Source organism: Mustelus asterias, chromosome 3 (assembly GCF_964213995.1).
Source record: "Mustelus asterias chromosome 3, sMusAst1.hap1.1, whole genome shotgun sequence".
Taxonomy (NCBI): Eukaryota; Metazoa; Chordata; class Chondrichthyes; order Carcharhiniformes; family Triakidae; genus Mustelus; species Mustelus asterias.
In genome coordinates, this window is record NC_135803.1 from 37,497,739 (window position 1) to 37,511,615 (window position 13,877).

A 13,877-nucleotide genomic window follows, 5' to 3' on the forward strand; every position below is an offset into this window, starting at 1 on the left:
TGGATCTTCCAGCTTCATTATCATCAAGAATGTCCATCTTTCAGCCTCAGTGCATTCCTGGAGGTCCATCTTCGTTTTCAGGAGGTCCATCTTCTTTCTTCAACGGCTGGTCGGTGATACTGGGCACCTTTTCAATATGGCACCAGACATGATGACGGGACTCCTGCCATCGTGCCCTTCCCATCACAGAGTATGGCGCAAAACCCCCAAGTGCATAATTAATGAGGTTGGGGCCAGAAGTTATGGTGTGGTTTCCCGCCAGCCTCCACAGTGGGAAAACACTCCATATTCCTGCCCCACTTTGGGACTTAGTCCTTAGTCACGGATGGGAGAATTTTGCTCAAAATATTAAAAACGTCTACGCACCTTTCCTCCTGAACTTTATTCTCTCCTTTCTTTTTAATTATTTTAACTTTACGTTTCCCTAACACAAAACATTCAATTTGTATCGAGTTTTTTTTAAATCTAAGCATTTTAGTGCTCCCATGAGGTATCACTTCTATAGACAGTACAGGTTAATATTGCCAAATCTCCCTGTGCAAAGCAGCATAACTAATGTATATTACTCAAATGATTTCCCCCTCCCCGCTTCTGGTGATCTCAAACCATGCATGCTAGGCTGTTAAAAAGCAGTATGCTCCAAATGTCCTCTTGGTTTACGAGGTAGCTACAAAGAGACCCACAAGGACAATCAGTTATGACTCTTCAAATTTTCCATCCCTCTAGAGATTGACTTCCACTTAATGTCCTGTCAGATCAACTTCAAAGCTGCAGTAGGACCTAGTAATTCTTTATACTGGATCTCTGAAGAATAGTCATCCAGACTCAAAACCTTAGCTCCATTCTCTCTCCACTGGTGCGGTCAGATCTGTTGAGATTTTCTAGCATTTTCTGTTTTTGTTTCCAATTCCAGCATTCACAATAATTTGCTTTAAATTCTTTATATCAGAAAAATTAAAGCAGGAATATCTATTAGTATTCCTGCGGCACGGTAGCACAGTGGTTAGCACTGCCGCTTCACGGCTCCAGGAACCTGGGTTCAATTCCTGGCTTGGGTCACTGTCTGTGTGAAGTTTGCACATTCTCCTCGTGTCTGCGTGGGTTTCCTCCCACAGTCCAAAGATGTGCGGGTTAGGTTGATTGGCCATGCTAAAATTGCCCCTTCGTGTCCTGAGATGCGTAGGTTAGAGGGATTAGCGGGTAAATGTGTAGGAATATGGGGGTAGGGCCTGGGTGGGATTGTGGCTGGTGTGGACCCGATGGGCCCAATGGCCTCTTTCTGCACTGTAGGGTTTCTATGATTCCAGTAGATTGTCAGAAATGTGATATAACATTCTAATATAAACTTAGAGATTTGCTTAATTTTCTACAGAGATCATTTTATTTCATATATGGAGCTGATAGTGATTGGCCTTGACATTAAGTCAGCATCTGACTGAGAGTGGGATCAAGGAGCACCAGCTAAACTGAAGTCAATGCGAGTCGGGGAAAACTGCAATGGTTACGGTTATACCTCACATAAAGGAAAGTGGTTGTCAGTGGCTAATCATCTCAGCCACAGGACGTTGTTGCAGGGTTTCCTTAGGTGAATGACCTAAGTCCAACCATCCTCAAGTGCTTCATCAATGACCTTCCCTCCATCATAAGGTCAGAAGTGGAAATGGTCACTGATGGTTGAAGGTACCATGAGCAACTCCTCAGATTCTGAAGCAGTCATGTAAGACAACATGGACAACATTCACGATTGGGCTATAAATGACAAGTAACATTCACACCACACAAGAACCAAGCAATGACCATCTCCATCTGGTGTTGTGAGACTTCTTACCATCTCCAAAAAGAGAGAATCTAACCATTGCCCCTTGCAAGTATTATCATCTTTGAATCTCCCTCTATCAATATCTGGGGATTACGATTGACCAGAAATGAACTGGACTCGCCATATAAAAACTGTGGCTATAAGAGCAGGTCAGTGGGTGGGAATTTTGTGGCAAATAATTCTCCTCCTGACTACCAAAAGCCTGTCCACCGTCCACAAGGTACAAGTCAGGAGGGTGATGAAATATTCTCCATTTTCCTGCAAAGTCAAGTACCATTACCAACTCCTCAGGTACCGAAGCCAAATGGACAATATTCAGGCTTGGGCTGATAAGTGGCAAGTAACATTTGTACACACAAGTGCCCGGCAATGGCAATCTCCAACAAAAGAGAATCTGACTATCTCCCCATGACATTCAATGGCCACTAATGCACAGTGGTAGCAGAGTGTGCCACATACAAAGTCCACAATCAACAAACCCTCCTTTGATAGCATCTACCAAACCATTGACCTCTACCACATAGAATGACAAGGGCAGCAGACAAATGGAAACACCACCACCTGCAGGTTTCCCTCCAAGTCACCCACTATCCTGACTTGGAACCATATTGCCATTCCTTCAGGATCACGGGATTCAAATCCTGCAACTTCCTTCCCAGCAGCACTGCAGGTGAACCTGCACCAGATGGACTGTCGCGATTCAATAGGGTGGCACACCACATCTTCTCAAGGGCATTTATGGATGGGCAACAAATGAAGGCAACACCCACATCCCATAAAAGAATAGAAAATATATATTTACAACTATGAACTCAAGACATCTTTTGTGTGCCCAAAAGGGCATATTCTATACTTCTTTCACAGCTGATGAAAGTCATTTGTGCAATACACAATGTAATCCCTTTTCTCTCAGCTGTAACTATTGTTATAAAAAAATTAGCTTTTGTACAAAATTAGGGTAGGAACCTCGTGGTTTCTGGAATGTGCATCTGTCAGTTAAAACACTGGCTTTCATGAACCTACAACAGAACTGTCAGCAGTTATTAACAATACTGTCCTAACGCGGAGAAGAATTACTGAAATGCTAGTCCAACATAGTCATATTTATCATGCTGAACTCTTCCTCAGATAAATACTAATGCACAAAAATCAGACTGCCGTGAATGGAATATCTTCTTTGCAGAATAAGTTGGTTTATTTTTTCCTCAATTTTAATCATGTTGCTCAATGTTGCTCATCTGTCAGGGCCTGAACCAGCCATAGCTGAGGCCCAGAGGTAAGGTTGAATGTCAAGAAGGAAGGGAAGGTGGTTAGGAGGTGAGCTGGTAGGAGCTGCTGTTGTTCTGTGGAGGAGGAGACAGCCTGTCACTTCTAACTCCGCAGTAAACCAAAATATGCAAATTTCTGAGCCTCTTTCGAGGCAACCTCTCGCAGTTCAGAGAGTGATACAGTGAGGGGTGTGAGGTATATCAGAGTGTTACAGTGAGGGGTATTCTCAGTGTTACAGTGAGGAGTGATGTCAGAGGTAGGCTCTTTACTCAGAGAGTAGCAAGGGTGTGGAATGCCCTGCCTGCAACAGTAGTGGACTCGCCAACATTAAGGGCATTTAAATGGTCATTGGATAAACATATGGATGATATTGGAATAGTATAGGTTAGATGGGCTTTAGATTGGTTTCACAGGTCGGCGCAACATCGAGGGCCAAAGGGCCAGTGCTGTGCTGTAATGTTTCTTCATACATTGCTGGTTGAGGCTATTCATGGTGCGCAAAACTCTGACAGGAAGAAATAAATTTGAGTCTTGTTCTGAAATGACCACAAACGCCTCAATCCAACATTAAAATGAGCCCGATAATAATGGTTATCTAATAAAGGCTCCAAGCAATTTAGCATTGGCCCAAAGTCCCATGCACATTGGCCATTGACCTCTGCATTGCTAAATTGGGTATTGCACTCATTTTATACCCATAAAACAGGCACAATCATGTTAAACTTAAACCTAGTGTTACCAATATTTTTTGTGTGTAATCAAGCAAAATAAGAAAATATTTTTTTAAATGACTGATTTATACAATTTCTCAATTACAGGTAACACAATTTCTATGTAAAACTGCTTCTCTTTTCCTTTTTCTCTTCTGAGTAAAAATAAACCCTGGACAGATGACACCAGAATGCTTGCTTTGACTGGAACTTTAATGGCAATTGATGCTGTAGTTTCCACTTGACTGTTAATAAATTATGCAAGAGATGATACAGTGAGCAGATAGTTCCCTCATTCAGGGACTTCATTAACAAGGGAAGCAGAAAATCCTCAAACCGTTCTGTGGAACTGCAGTTTGCTTCTTGGTTATTTCATTTCCCTGGACAATTTCTTTAAATTAAAATACGTGAACTATTTAATGATAGATGATCACATAACTAAAAAAATACAACTAACCATAGTCAGACAAGATTATTTTGGTCAGTGTAAGTAAAACATATTGGCACACATATCCTTTTGTTCAATTGGGCTTTCTCTGGTATGACAGACTAGATAAACCTGCTGCAGAAAATGTTTGCCAACAGCAATAAAGTTGGTGATAATAGTTGAGACATTTTTATTTCTTTAGTCTATGAGTAATTGATTGCACATTTTCACATTTTTAAAAGTTAAATTCCAAGGACCCCCCCTTCTCCCCACTCTGCCCTCTATCACCAAAGTAATAGCAGGCGTTGGAGATAAACAAGTATTCCTGGCATACATGCATAGAGAAAATATATTGAATATCCTTTCCAATATGCTTATGCTAAATGTGCAAATATATTGAATGTAATCCATAATTAGCAGGAAATATGATGGGCAGGAGGTACCTTTGATAGTAAGCACATCCTTATTTCATTTCCCATCTGTGTCTGCCCAGTTGCACTTTAATACCAGTGAAGCAACGGCAGATACGCCATGCCAATGCTTTCAAATGTACAGATCTGAAACAATATTTACAACTTTTCAAGAGATACCAAAGCTTCAAGACCTCATGAAATGCATTTCCTTCTAACCAAAATATCAATGATCTCGCAACTTGTTGTACAAGGAGGCAGATTCAAGGGGAGAGTTTTAACTGGAATCCGCATGAGGCAAGTGTCATATTGGGTGCATACTACACCAGCCTGATGGCTCCTTGGTTAAGTCTCATTAAATATTTGGATAAGCTGCTCGTTCTCAGCAAGCCACCTTTAGATCAAACTGGATCACATGGCCTGTTAACTTACTGACTAATCTGTCATGTGGGACCTCATCAAACGCCAAGCTAAAATCCATGTAGACAAATCAAACAGTGTGATTAGTCTCACTGACCTTCCTTGTTATAACCTCCTCATAAAATTCAGTCAAGTTAATCAGACACCAGCTTCCCTTAATAAATCCATCCTGACTGTCCTTAATATATCTATACCTTTCTAAATTACGATTTATACTTTCAGAATTTCTTCCAATAATTTTCTCACTGTGGAGATAAGGCTGGCTTGTCTATAATTACTCAATTTACCCCTTCCTTCCTTTTTAAACAGCCCCACAACGTTAGCAATGCTTGAGCCCTCTTGCAGCACATTCGTAGCTAGAGAGGATTGGAAAATGATGGTCAAAGCCGTCGCCATTTCCTCTCTTACTCCTCTTAGCAGCCACCTGAGCGAGGTAACTTATCCATTTTCAAAAATGTTAAACCATTAATATTTTCACTTCCACTATGTTCATAGAAATCATAGAAATCCTACAGTACAGAAAGAGGCCATTCGGCCCATCGAGTCTGCACCAACCACAATCCCACCCAGGCCCTACCCCCATATCCTACCCGCTAATCCCTCTAATCTACACATCCCAGGACACTAAGGGGCAATTTTAGCATAGCCAATCAACCTAACCCGCACATCTTTGGACTGTGGGAGGAAACCGGAGCACCCGGAGGAAACCCACGCAGACACGAGGAGAATGTGCAAACTCCACACAGACAGTGACCCAAGCCGGGAATCGAACCCAGGTCCCTGGAGCTGTGAAGCAGCAGTGCTAACCACTGTGCTACCTGCCATGTATGTTCATACATACCATCTAATATTTCACATTTGTCTTTCACTGCACCGTCTGCATCAAACCCCTCTTTTGTGAAGACTGATGCAAAGTATTCATTAAGAACCATGCCCATATCTAACTCTGCACACATTGTCTATTTGTTCTCTAATCGATACGACTGTTTCCTAAGTACTTCTCTGGCTTTATATAATATACCTTTGAGTTTTTATTGATTTTATTTGCCAATATTTTCTATGTCCTCTCGTTGCTTTCCTAATTTTCCCTTTAATTTCAGCCGATCACTTTCTACGCTTCTTGAGGCTTTCTGCGGTTGTGTTGTGCAATTTTTAACCTCCTTACAAATAGGTTGACAGTCATAGAGTCACAGAGGTTTACAGCATGGAATCAGGCCCTTCAGCCCAACCTGTCCATGCTGCCTAGTTTTTACTGTTAAGCTAGTCCCAATTGCTTGCATTTGGCCCATATCTCTCAAGACCAACCTTAACCATGTAACTGAATACTTTTTACCCACCTCTACTACTACCTCTGGCAGCTTGTTCCAGATGCTCACCACCCTCTGTGCGAAAAACCTGCCCCTCTGGACCCTTTTGTATCTCTCCTCTCTCACCTTAAACCTATGCCTTCTAGTTTTAGACTCCTCTCCCTTTGGAAAAAGATGTTGACTATCTAGCTGATCTATGCCCCTCATTATTTTATAGACCTCTATAAGGTCACACCAATGCCTCCTACGCTCCAGAAAAAAAGTTCCAGTCTATCCAGCCTCTCCTTATAACTCAAACCATCAAATCCCAGTATCATCCTAGTAGTGCCTCATTTTAACCTGCCATCCATAGGACAACACCTCTGGCAATGCTACATCCTCTCAGTACTACATTAGAGTATCAGTCTAACTCTGGGTTTGAATCTGCAACTTTGTGAGTCTGGGTAAAAGGGCTATGAACTGAGCCAGCTGATTGAAGAATTGCCTCTAATAGCCACTGTGGTATCATTTGCTATAGTTCATCAGAATTTTCGATCAGTGCTTCCCGTTCAGTTGTATGGCTCAAGTGTGTTCTCAAGGCAACTCATCAATTACCTTATCGGCATGGTGGCACAGTGGTTAGCACTGCTGCCTTCACAGCACCAGGGACCTGGGTTCAATTCCTGCCTTGAGTCATTGTCTGTGCAGAGTTTGCATGTTCTCCCCGTGTCTGCGTGGGTTTCCTTTGGGTGCTCCGGTTTCCTCTCACATTCTGAATGTTGTGTTGGCTAGGTGGATTGGGCCATGCTAAATTCTCCCTCAGTGTACCCGGACAGGCACTGGAGTGCGGCGAATGGGGGGATTTTCACAGTAACTTCATTGCAGTGTTAATGTAAGCCTACTTGTGACTAATAAATAAACTTTATTTTATCTCTTTACAAGGCCACTTAAAATAATCTGGCAATTTCAATCTTTTTCTCTTTTTACAAATTGTCCTTGCTTACCTTTATCATATACATTTTGTAATTCATGTCTCAACGTGCCAGCCAGGATTATCCACTTTGTAGTTCTGGAAGGGCCCTCCCCCATTCCCATGTGCATGTGATAGTTGTGAAATTACCAGCATTCTGGACAGAAACAGGGGAGGGAAATCATAGTGAGGGAATGATATCGGCCTTACCTCCTGCCAGGATCTGCCAGCTTTGTAATGGCTTCCTGGCCATTCTCTGACAAATTGATTATTAATGTTGAGTGCCATTGTTTAACTAAATTGATTTAAGAAATCCAATGAGTTTATTGAAAAAGTAAAGAGAATTTTGACAAATACATTCTGTTGTACAATTTACTATGCACTTCTATGATTTTCACCTAAATGAGTTGTGAGAAAAGGGATTCTCCGAATTGTCTGGTCCAGAAAAAAAGTCAATGGACCTTTGGCTGGGCTACTGAATCTCCCGTGGGGGTGGGGGGACTGGATGGGTGGGACGGTGTGTGTGTGTGTGTGTCCCACCACAACATGGAAACTCCCAGTCAGGAGAACTGTGGGCTTTTCAACTTTGAAAGGAAGTATCTGACATATGACTGGAGGTTTTTCAAATAAAATATGGTCAATGCATGGATTGGACTCCTTTGGTGCAGAATTGGCTGTCTTTATCTCTTTGCTCTCTGCCTCTAGAACAAGAAACAAAGAAAATTACAGCACAGGAACAGGCCCTTCGGCCCTCCAAGCCTGCACCGAACATGCTGCCCAACTTAATTAAGACCCCCTACCCTTCCGGGGACCATATCCCTCTATTCCCATCCTATTCATGTACTTGTCAAGACGCCCCTTATAAGTCACTACCGTATCTGTTTCCACTACCTCCCCCGGCAACAAGTTCCAGGCACCCACTACTCTCTGTGCAAAATATCTGCCTTGTACATCTCCTTTAAACCTTGCCCCTCGCACCTTAAACCTATGTCCCCTAGTAATTGACTCTTCCACCCTGGGAAAAAGCTTCTGACTATCCACTCTGTCCATGCCTCTCATAATCTTGTAGACTTCTGAGGCTGTCTCAGATTCTTGCAGAATTACCTATCTGAGGTTCAAGGCTATCTTAAGAAACCTACAACCTAATATCACAATGGCTTTACATTGACTCTTCTATCCTACAGTCCATCCCCATGGAACATGAATCACAAGGGCCTTGTATCCAGGTAGAAATGCTAATTAGCTATATAATAAACCCCCAAGTCTACTATATCTTGGAATTAAATAGTCAGTTTAATGTATAACTGTTCGGAAAACCCAACATTCCTAACATCTCTTTGTGAGACCTGAAGTCTAACAATCTATCCACAGTCAGCACAGATGCTCTTGCCATTGTCTACATGTGTGAACACCTTCTTCCCAGTAAAACGACCTGCCCTACACCCACTACCCCAAACTCCCCATAACAGGCAGTTACTAAGCTTATTGTCAGAAAGAATTCAGAACAGGTGACATAACTCCCATATTCCTTCATTTTATCCTGAAGAGAATGTCTCAAAGCATAACCCAATAAACTTTGTAATTGTAATAGGATGTGAAATTTACATTTATTAGTTTAAATCTGTATCCCTTAGAACTAATACTGCAATTTAATTTAATGTAACATTCAAGAGTCACTTCCTTAATACCTTTAACGTCACACAATCACCAACCCCTGATCCCCCTACCTCCCCCCTTAGGTCTAACTGCTCAAGTTTCTCCAGGTTTTTTCATAACTCAGATTCCTGACACTGGGAGATCACACAGTAACACTTCCCTGAATTGATTCCAGTAATTCAATTTCTCTTTTGTTGCTTGATGAGCATAACACAATGGTGTATTCATGGTGAAGTCTGACCAAACCAAGATAAAGGTTGATCATTAATCCTTCAGCCTATTCTCTAATACTTTGGCCATGGAGCTCAATATTTTAGTGCTTTTGTTGATTGCTATTCTGCGTTAATTGAACCTGTTTTATATCAAACCTACTAAGATTTCCGCAACTTCCTTAACTATTTCAGTACCTGAGTTCCTTATCTTTTCTCTGCACTATATTTCAGCTGCCACTGATTTATAATTTACAGAGTTTATGCAATTTATTCTGCTATTTGTGAGCTGCTTATTCCCTCTTCAATTCCTATGCTGGAAAATAAATCGCAAATTTGACCACTTTCCATTGAGTTTCTGACTGCAGGTCATTTATGTAAATTAGAAACAACGGTGGTCACAGCACCAAGACTTGGGGCACCCCATACAGTACTATTTCCCACCCCTCATGCACATGTTCATTTTTTCTTACTCATTAGGGTGGCACGAAGGCATAGTGGTTAGCACTGCAGCCTCACAGCGGCAGGAACCCGAATTCGATTCCAACCTTGAGTGACTGTGTGGATTTGCACATTCTCCTCGTGTCTCCGTTGGCTTCCTGCAGGTGCTCTGGTTTCCTCCCACAGTCTAAAGATATGCAGGTTGGGTTGGTTGGCCATGCTAAATTGTTGCATAATGTCAGGGAGATTAGCAGGGTGGGGTTACAGGGATAGGGCCTGGGTGAGGTTATTGTTGCTGCAGCTCGATGGGCCCAATGGCCTATTTCTGCACTGTAGGGATTCTATGATTGCCCAATTCTTTCAATCTAGTCTCAGCATTTACCCTGAATCCCTGCAGTTTTAAACTTAATTAATGGCCTGCAATAACCCCCATGAGGCCCAATGGGAATCACTGATTGATCTCCCTGTGGGGTTTATTTAGTATGAGTCACCCAGGTAACAGCCTGTCCAGTTGGAATTCATTACCTAAGCCTTTCATAAGGCAGACCCAGGACTGGGCCTGCTGAACTGCAGGCTTGGGGTGGCAAGGTGGCACAGTGATTAGCACTGCTGCCTCACAGCACCAGGGACCTGGGTTTGATTCCCAGCTTGGGTCACTATCTGTGTGGAGTCTATACGTTCTCCCCATGTCTGCGTGGGTTTCCTCGGAGTGCTCCAGCTTTCTCCCACAGTCCAAAAAACGTGCTGGTTAGGTGCATTGGCCAAGCTAAAATTTCCCTGAGTGTACTCGAACAAGTGCCAGAGTGTGGTGACTAGGGGATTTTCACAGTAAACTTAAAACTTAGGTAGGGTACTTAGGTTGTGTGTACTCCATGGTTATGGCTTTACTCTATGTTTTGTAAATAAATGATATTCCTTTCCAGTCAGGTTTCCTGAATTATTTCATTGTCTCTTGTTAAAACCTTTTCGGAAGGTGAGATTAATCATATTAAACAATAAGACAAAGTTGATCATGTGGGATTTTCCCTTTCAGAAGGCATTTGACTGTGGTTATTGTCCAATAACTTATCCTATTTCAACAGTCAGTTTGATTATTTTATAAGGGATTCTCTTCCACTTAGTTTCTCTCTACTATACCACTTTAATGTTAACATTGTGAGTTTTCCCTCTTAATCTACTTCTGCCTATGTTACTCTATAACAAAATAGATGAAAAGCACCAGTGTAACTGGGAGGGGAGAGGTTTAATATTCAAACACCAATTGAGATGTATTTTTTTCATTCACCCACTGCTCCTTTCAAAATAACGTTAGATCGCCTGATAGAACTGACAGTTTCACAGTTTGACAAGGTTAGTCAAATATTTGGGCTTGTGCTTTCAAATCTTCACTTAGCCCTTACAGTGGACACTAGCAATATTATTTATAAACTTGTCAGCACTTGAACGTTGTAGTTTAGTAATTTGATTTGATTTGATTTATTATTGTCACATGTATTAGCATACAGTGAAAAGTGTTGTTTCTTGTGCGCTATACAGACAGAGCATACCGTTCATAGAGAAGGAAACGAGCGAGTGGAGAATATAGTGTTACAGTCATAGCTAGGGTGTAGAGAAAGATCAACTTAATGCAAGGTAAGTCCATTCAAAAGTCTGACAGCAGCAGGGAAGAAGCTGTTCTTGAGTCGGTTGGTACGTGAACTCAGACTTTTGTATCATTTTCCCGATGGAAGAAGGTGGAAGAGAGAATGTCCGGGGTGCGTGGCGTCTTTAATTATGCTGGCTGCTTTGCTATGGCAGCAGGAAGCGTAGATAGAGCCAATGGATGGGAAGCTGATTTGCCTGATGGATTGGACTACATTCACGACCTTTTGTAGTTCCTTGCGGTCTTGGGCAGAGCAGGAGCCATACCAAGCTGTGATACAACCAGAAAGAATGCTTTCTCTGGTGCATCTATAAAAGTTGGTGAGAGTCGTAGCTGACATGCCAAATTTCCTGAGTCTTCTGAGAAAGTAGAGGCGTTGGTGGGCTTTCTTAACTATAGTGTCGGCGTGGGGGGACCAGGACAGGTTGTTGGTGATCTGGACACCTAAAAACGTGAAGCTCTCGACCCTTTCTACTTCGTCCCCATTGATGTAGACAGGGGCATGTTCTCCTTTACGCTTCCTGAAGTTGATGACAATCTCCTTCATTTTGTTGACATTGAGGGAGAGATTATTGTTGCCGCACCAGTTCACCCGATTTTCTATCTCATTCCTGGATGAAGATGATCGTGGAGGAGGTGTTGTTGCCTATCCTTACTGATTGTGGTCTGTGAGTTAGGAAGTTCAGGATCCAGTTGCAGAGGGAGTTGCCGAGGCCCAGGCCACAGAGCTTGGAGATGAGTTTCGTGGGAATAATTGTGTTGAAGGCTGAGCTGTAGTCAATAAATAGGAGTCTGACATAGGTGTCTTTGTTATCTGGGTGTTCCAGGGTTGAGTGCAGGGCTAGGGAGATGGCGTCTGCTGTGGACCTGTTGCGGCGGTAGGCAAACTGTAGTGGATCCAGATAGTCTGAGAGGCTGGAATTGATTCATGCCATGACTAGCCTTTTGAAGCACTTAATAATGATGGATGTCAGAGCCACCGGCCAATAGCCATTAAGGCACGCTGCTTGGTTTTTCTTCGGTACCGGGATGTTGGACAAGATTATTCTCTTTTTTAATTTGTTTTATTTGAATTGATAGTTTAATGGAAGTAATAATGAACCTTATTGTGAAATTTCTATTTTAAAAATGGATCTTTGTAAGTAGTTTTTTGATCTGACAAATTAATAGCCAAAAATCCAGCCTACACCATGTTAATGAATTATTGGCCTCGAAGTTAACATCCATTTGTACCCAGAAGTGTCAACCAAATGTGTGGCTAAAGAGACATTGCAGAATTTTTTTATGTTTTGCACTAAGGTTTCCTTGCCTGATGGAAGCATCCACCTCAGCTATAAGAATATAAGAGCTAGGAGCAAGAGTAGGCAATTTAGAACCTCGAGCCTGTTCTGCCATTCAGTACAGTCATGGTTGATCTCATCTTGTCCTCAACTCCACCTTCCTGCCTATTCTCCAGAACCCTTCAACCCATTACTAATTAAAAATCTGTCTATCTCCTCAGATTTACTCAATGTCCCAGCATCCACCGCATTCTAAGGTAGTCAATTTCACAGACTCGTGACTCTTTGAGAGAAGTAGTTTCTCCTCATGTCTGTTTTAAATCTGCTACCCCTTTCCCTAAAATTATGATCTCTTGATTGCCCCACAAGAGGAAGCATCCACTCTACGGCGGGGGGGGGGGGGGGGGATTTTCCTGTCCTGCCTGACAAGGGAATTGTAGCGAGCAGGGGGCGGATCATGCAAAGGTCCGTTGACCTCGGGTGAGATTTTCTGGTTTTGGGGTGAGCGTAGCCAGAAAATCTCACCCTACGTCTACTTTGTCAATAACTTTTTCATCGTACATACCTTATTACTATGTCAGATCCCAACTGGTTCTCACCTCATTCCTCCTCGCTCATATAGGTTTTCATCAAAGTAAGTGCTGACAGTTCCCTCATTTTCTCTTGGGAGGGGAGCTACTGTAAATTGCAATGCCCCAGTCAATTGTTGCATTGATTCTTGTAGTTCTAATATCGTTGGTGCTAAGCATTATAGCAAAGTTGGAGGCCACAAAAATATGTCATAAAGCTCTTTGGTGGAGGGGAATGTTGGAATCCAAGAAAGAATTGTGGTGCACACTGTGGCTTTCCACTGATCCCTCATCTGGGGCTGAATGTATCCAAGCTGATGAAAAGCCAGAGACTGTAGTCTCCAATTTTCTTTCTTTGTGCATGAGATGTGTTTTGTTGACAAGACCAGCATTTATTGCCCATCCCTTATTGTCCTTAGGAATGGTGATGAGATGCCTTCTTGAACTGTGTGCTGTCACTATACCCACAGTGCTGAAGGGAGTTCCAGGAATTTGACCAAGCAACAACATAGGAATGGCGATGTATAGTTCCAAGCTAGTATGGTGTGTGACTTGGAGGGTCACTTGCATTTGGTCGTAACTCCCACATGCTCATTGCCCTTGTCATTTTAGTTGGTTAAGGTTGTGGATTTGGAAAGTGCTACTGAAGGAGACTTAGCAAAATGCACAGCATATCTCATACTGCCGCACCATTCGCTGGCAGTGGAAGGAATGAACGAGTAGGAGGCTGGCCCCACGAAGATTGCTCTCGCTGCTGGCAAGTGCGGGC